The 6,757-nt window shown below is 54.2% G+C and overlaps 1 pseudogene; it reads left to right on the plus strand.

Annotated features, from left to right (window-relative positions):
- Positions 1 to 1,515, plus strand: part of LOC132425679 (antizyme inhibitor 2-like) — a 30,976-nt pseudogene extending 29,461 nt beyond the window's left edge.
- Positions 1,516 to 6,757: the final 5,242 nt, after the last annotated feature.

Consider the following 6,757-nt stretch of genomic DNA (forward strand, 5'->3'; position numbering starts at 1 on the left):
ATGTAGAGAGCTTGGAACAATGCCTGGGCTATATCTCATGGTATGTTAGTTAGATTATTCTTATGAGGAGAGGAGGAAAAGGGGCAACACCCTGATGCGGGGAGCAGAGGGGCAGTGGGAGAGCAGAGGACAGGCCCCAACCGTGCATGGGTTCAGAGAAGGCTCCTGGAGCAGGGAACAGGCGTTATCCAGCGCTGGTCAGAGGGTCAGGCCTCACCCAAGGGTGCTGGGCTCAGGTGTTGAGGGTCAGCGGTGAGACCTGGCTGAGCACAGCTCGGTCCTGCCATCTGCCTGCTCTCAGGAGGCTACTGGAAGCCGCTGTTCTATCTCAACAACGGCCACTACGGCACATTCTGCATTTTCCCAGGGAGCCTGAACCCAGGATGCCCATTGTGGTGAAGGTAAGGAGAACTTTTTGTGGCTCTGGAACCTCCCAGACTCTGAGACCCCCTAGTCCAGCCCTCTTTGGGCAGGGCTCCCTGCTGCCAGGGGGAGAGGCGAGAGATCTCAGATGATCGGTGGCTTGACAGGTTGTCACACCTCGTGCATGTACCAGGATGTGTACGTGTGTCTATGTGTATTGGCAGGTGCACTTCTGTGTGTGTGCCTTTCTCTGTGTGGGCCTGTCGATTCACACCTGTGCAGGAAGGTGGGTGTCCAGTCCATGGGTCTGTGGAGGGGTGTGTGTGCAGCTGTTTGGCTGTTTGTGTTTCCCTGTGCATTTCTCTGTGTCGCTATGTTTGTGGTTCCAGAGTCCTTGAATCTTGGAGATGCAGGAGACTTAGGAAGTAGAGATTCTCAAACTTTGCTTCACATTAGAATCATCTGGGAAACTTTAAAATACCCCTATGCCCAGACCATGCCACAGACCATTGATATGGGAACTTCTCATGGGTTGGGACCCTGACGTGATCCTCAGGCGTTTGCAGTGCAGCCAGGTTTGAGTCCCGGTATTTTGAGTGATCATTAAATAAAATCTTCCCACTTTATAAATGGGAAAACTGAGGTCCCATCTGTGTCTGCACTTGTGAACTGGCAGGGCAGGAGTGTGTCTCTAGAGCAGAAGCTCCATGAGGGCAGGGCCAAGAACAGTGCCTGGCACATAGGGACCACTCAGGAATTGGTCAGAGGGAGTGAATGACAGAGTCTTTGCTGGTACCTTCCCTCTGGTGCCCTGGGGGCATGCCCTGCAGGCTGGGGAGTGAAGGGGGGGTGTCTTCCTTCTCTGATCCCCACCCCCCCGCCACCATGTCCCTGCAGGACCTCCGCCCCAAGCTGCCCCTCTTCTCTTGCACCCTCTACAGCCCCACGTGCAATGCCTTTGACAAGCTCTTCTTGAAGGAGGTGCAGCTGCCCGAGCTGGACGTGGGCGACTGGCTGGTCTTCCCCTCCATGGGCGCCTACATGTCCACCATGAGCTCCGCCTGCAGTGGCTTCCCTCTCCCCTCCCATCTGCTGCGCCACGGGACCCGAACTCACGTGTCTGGAGGGAGGTGGAAAGGGGCTGGGCAGTGAGGGGCTCTCACCAGCATCTGAACTTGGCAAGGGGAGCTGGTGGCTGAGCTCTGGGGTCCCAGGCCCTGGAAATACCCTACTCCCCCGACTGGCCCCAGCAAAGCCCAAGATGTCTGGCTGACCTTTGACACTGGCCTCTGCCTGTGGGGTTGACCCTGTTACAGCCTCTCCACAGGTAAGTCCAAGGTAGCCCACCTGGGCAGTTCTGACAGCCCTGATGTGTAGATGCCTTTGTGGGCAGAATCAGGCAGCCCTGTGTCCCCAGATGACCCTCAGCCCCTTCGCTGAGGTGCCCCCACCCCGCTCGGCTCTGACCATCTGCAGCTGCCCTCCGGGCTCCCTCCTCAGGTGTCCCTTCCCCACCAGCTCCAGGCTCCCTCACAGCCCCGCCCCAGGATCCCCTCTGGGCCCAACCTAGGGTTTGCCTCCTTAGGTAGCAGAGGGGGCCCTAGAACACCCCTTTACTGGCACATTCCTTCCACAGGAGCCTGCTGGAGACTGCACTGTAGGCTGAGACAAGGCCAGGATGGAGGGGCTTCAGACACCTCGGTGCGCCCACGGGGGGATGCTTGGGGGCAGGGATCTGGGGTGAGGAGTAGCGTGGAGGAAACAGAGGTTTGGGTGCCTCTAAAATGATGGGCAACCTAAGGTTCAAAACTGTCTTCTGGGCTTCCCTGGTGGCGCAGTGGTTGAGAGTCCACCTGCCGATGCGGGGGACGCGGGTTCGTGCCCCGGTCCGGGGGGGATCCCGCGTGCCGCGGCGCGGCTGGGCCCGTGGGCCATGGCCGCCGGGCCTGCGCGTCCGGAGCCTGTGCTCCGCAACGGGAGAGGCCACAGCGGTGAGAGGCCCGCGTAACGCAAACAAACAAACAAACAAACAAACAAACAAAAACCTGTCTTCTCCCTAAGTGGGCCTGAAGCCTAGGGTAGCTCTTCCAGGAGGCTGATCCTGGCCTGCCTGCTCCTAACCCGCTAGACCCTGGGGTGGGGCAGGGAGAGGAACCTGCGCTATTACAAGAGTGCCCCCTGGAGGCCATGCCCTGGAATGTGAGGCAACCTGCATTGACAGCACCTTGCGACGCTTTGGGCCTTCCTTTCCTCCAGTTAGTGACCCCTGCGTTGTTCCAGAAAGGTTTACGTGAACCATAGGCACTCACCCTAGTGGAGAGAGCAGGGGCATTGGAGTCAGACAGGTCTGGAGGGGATCCAGGCTCCACCACATCCTGGCAGTGTGGTCAGAGCCTCAGTCTCCCCATCTGTGAAGTGAGGGTGAGATTAGCATTCCCCTGGCAGGGCTGTTGAGAGGATGAAGCCAGATAATGCAAATCCTTATTCAAGGTCAGTTCATGTTCACCTGCCTCTGGCTGCCCTGATCCTGGCCCTGGCCTGCTCAGAGGCCACCCCTGCCCCCACGGTCTGGCCATCCTCAGGGAGCATGCACACAGCATCTGGCCACACAGCTAATGAGCCATGTGGGTGCCTCAGACCTGACCTTGGCCTTAAGAAATGCCCAAGTTGGGAGGTTGTATGGACAAGGTGTGGATACAGCTGACTCCAAAGCGGGGCAGATGCTACTGCATGTCCCCTGGGCACACTAAAACTTTAAAAACAACAACATTTGGGGAGTTGTGAGCTCAAAAAGACAATGTATCCTGCAGGGAAGGATGATGACAGAGGTAGGGGTTGGGACACATCGGGATGACCAGTCACCTTGCTGCAGCGAGGGAAGGGGAGAGAGGGCCCCAGAGGCCAAAGTCACCCACCTCCTGTGTCCTGTGTCCTTTTTTAAGCTTCGCCTGATAAGACAAGACATTCTCTGATCTCCAGCTTCTGCAAAGGGTCCTCCCCATCCACCAGAATCAGCCTTACCAACCTTGCTGCTGCCTCCCCAGCCCGGCCAAGACCAGAGGAATCTTCCGGCATCTTTGGGCTACAGAGATTTCCCCTCCAGACATCTGAGGAGAAGGGAAGGGTATCTGCACGTGCCACCCAAAGAATCCAGAGGGCTCATGCAGCCTTTGGGTTACGTGTTATCCATTTGTCTCCTCCAAGAGCCTGAAAATTGGGAGTGGAAACGTCTACCCTTACCTCCCCAGAGATACCTGGAAGTACAACTATGAGTGCGCTTTAGGGAAAAAATAAAGTTGTATTCAGTTGCAAGAGATGTTGGCGTGTTTTGTGTTTTGCCTTCTGGGTGCTGTACTGTGTGACTGTGGATATTCATCCATCCGTCCACCCATCTGTCCATCAATCCACCCATCTGTCCATCAATCCATCTATCCATCCATCCATCCATCTATCCACCCATCCATCCATCCATCCATCCATCTATCCACCCATCCATCCATCCATCCATCCATCTATCCATCCATCCATCCATCTATCCATCCATCCATCCATCCATCCATCTATCCATCCATCCATCCATCTATCCATCCATCCATCCATCTATCCATCCATCCATCCATCCATCCATCCATCCATCTATCCATCCATCCATCCATCCATCCATCCATCCATCCATCCATCCATCCATCTATCCATCCATCCATCCATCTATCCACCCATCCATCCATCCATCCATCCATCCATAAAATAAAATGCGAGGGCCTAGACTGTGTCTGGCACAGGTGACACGTGATGAACAAGATGGACAAAAATCCAAGTTCATGGAGCTAAACTTCCAGTTGGAAAAAGAGTATAAGCAAACACATAAATCAATGATAAAATGAAGTGGAAGCAATAAGTGCTGTGAAGAAAAATAAAGCAAGCAAGGGGACAGTGAGTGATGGAAGACAGTGCTACTTTAGGTAGAGGGGCCTGGGAGGCCTCTCTGAGGATGTAGCAGGTGGGCAGAGACCTGAAGGGACCGTGTGGTTAGCTGAGTTAGAGAGTTCCAGGCACTGGAAGCAGCAAGTCCAAAGCCAGGGATGGAGGGTGTTTCCCCAAAGGCAAGAAGCCCTGTGTGGGTGAGCAGAGTGAGTGAGGGGAGGTGTTGGGAAATGAGGCAGGAGGAGGGTCAGGGGCTGATCTTGTCAATTCTCAGATAAGTCAGGGATTGGACTTTCTTCTGAGGCGGGGTAAGGCGGCGAAGGGGGAGGGGGAGGCCCTGGCAAGTTTGAGCAGGTGAATGCGGTGAGAGGATGAAGAGAGAACTTGAGGGGTTCCTGCCCGTCCTGGGAAATGACGGTGGTCACAGTACAGGGGGTGAGAGGTGCCAGGTTCAGCACAGGCTGCAAAGGTCAAGTCGAGAGAATTTTTGAGGGGTCAGATGCGGGGTAAGAGGCAAAGAGAAGAGTCAAGGACAAATCCAGGGCTTTAGGCTGAAGCTGCCGGTACACAAAGGGAGATGCAGGGGAGGAGAAACAGGTTAGGAGGGGTTAAAATGGAGAGTTGAGTTTCGGAAAGGTCAGGTTTGAGACGCCTATTCAATCTCCCAATGGAGTCAGATACAAGCATTGGACTTCAGGACAGAGGTCAGGACGGCAGATATGAACGTGGATGGGGCGTGGTCCACACTGGATGGACTTTACATTCCTGGGGCCGCCCAGCCCTGCCAGGAAGTGAACATACAGAGAGAGGACACAAGGCACGGGAACTGAGAGGAGAAACATTCCAAGAAGGCGGGAGCCCTCGGCTGTGTCAAATACTGCCCAGAGGTGGGTGAGGTGAGGGCTGAGAACGGCATCGGGAAAACGGAGGTCATTGGTGATTTTAACCAGCGGGTTTCAAAGCCAAGGAAGGTTGGTGGAAGTGGAGTCCAGAGAGGATGGTGGAGAGGGTGGGGCGTGGTCACCTCTTCCGGGGAGTTAGTTGTGCGGTAAGGGGAACAGGAAACGGGAGGGTAGCTGGAAGAGGCGCCCCGTAGAGTCAAGGAGGGGTTTGTTTTAAGATGAGAGATATTATGGCTTGTTTGTAGGCTCACAGGGATGACCGACAGAGGGGAAGATAAGATGCAGAAGAGAGAAGCGACAGCGGCAGAGCAAAGTCCTTGGGTGGGTGGGAGGGGCTGGCGTCCTGGGGGTGGGGGCTGGGGGAAGGTGCGCCCAGATGGGAGCTCGTGCCGCACCTCCGCGGGGACAAGCAGGTCGCTGGGAGAACGCAGAGCTCTCTACTGATTGTTTCTTTCTTAGTGGAGTAAGAAGCAAAATCATAGTGGAGAGCAAGGAGGCAGGAGAGGGTCCTGGTGTTTTTAGGAGAGGGCCGAGTGGAAACGTCACAACGCGCGTGGAAGGGTGAATGGACCAATGAAATGGGTGGGATTGCCAGCACAGGTGCCCACTCGAGTTTTGTGGGGATCCATTTAGAATGAAGCCTGTCATCCGTTGTGTTTTGTCTTCAGCCACAGTGGGCACCTGTGCTACCAGTGCAGGTGCAGAATGGGGGGTGGGGTGGGGAGGGGGAGGGGGAGGGGTGAGCCAAGGGAGGTGGAGACAGCTTGGAGAATGAGTGCTCCCGGGGGGTCTCTGCAGGTCCAGGCTCCATACGCAGTCCTCAGAGCCTTCTCCTGAGAGCACATGCTGTCCTTCCACAGCCTTTACCTGCTGGAGACTCATAGTGACCCAGTGAGCTTATAATGCCCCCACGTTAGAGAAGCAAACCCTGCGGTCGCCTAGCCAGTAAGTGGCAGAGCTGGGATTTGACTTTAAACGTAGTTCAGTCTTCTCCCTTTAGGGCAGCACGGGTATGCACACTGTGTTTAAGAAAGTCTTGCTTTCAGAGGCATATGAAAAGCTGCTCAACATCGCTGTTAGAGAAATGCAAATAAAAACTACAATGAGGTATCACCTCACACCAGTTAGAATGGGCATCATCAGAAAATCTACAAACAACAAATGCTGGAGAGGGTGTGGAGACAAGGGAACCCTCTTGCACTGTTGGTGGGAATGTAAATTGATACAGCCACTATGGAGGTTCCTTAAAAAACTAAAACTAGTAATGCCATATGACTGAGCAATCCCACTACTGGGCATATACCCAGAGAAAACCATAATTCAAAAAGACACATGCACCCCAGTATTCATTGCAGCACTATTTACAATAGCCAGGTTATGGAAGCAACCTAAATGTCCACTGACAGACGAGTGGATAAAGAAGATGTGGTACATATATACAATGGAGTATTACTCAGCCTTAAAAAGGAATGAAATTGGGTCATTAGTAGAGACATTGATGGACCTAGAGACTGTCATACAGAGTGAAGTAAGTCAGAAAGAGAAAAACAAATATCATATATTAACAT

Source organism: Delphinus delphis, chromosome 1 (genome assembly GCF_949987515.2).
Source record: "Delphinus delphis chromosome 1, mDelDel1.2, whole genome shotgun sequence".
Taxonomy (NCBI): Eukaryota; Metazoa; Chordata; class Mammalia; order Artiodactyla; family Delphinidae; genus Delphinus; species Delphinus delphis.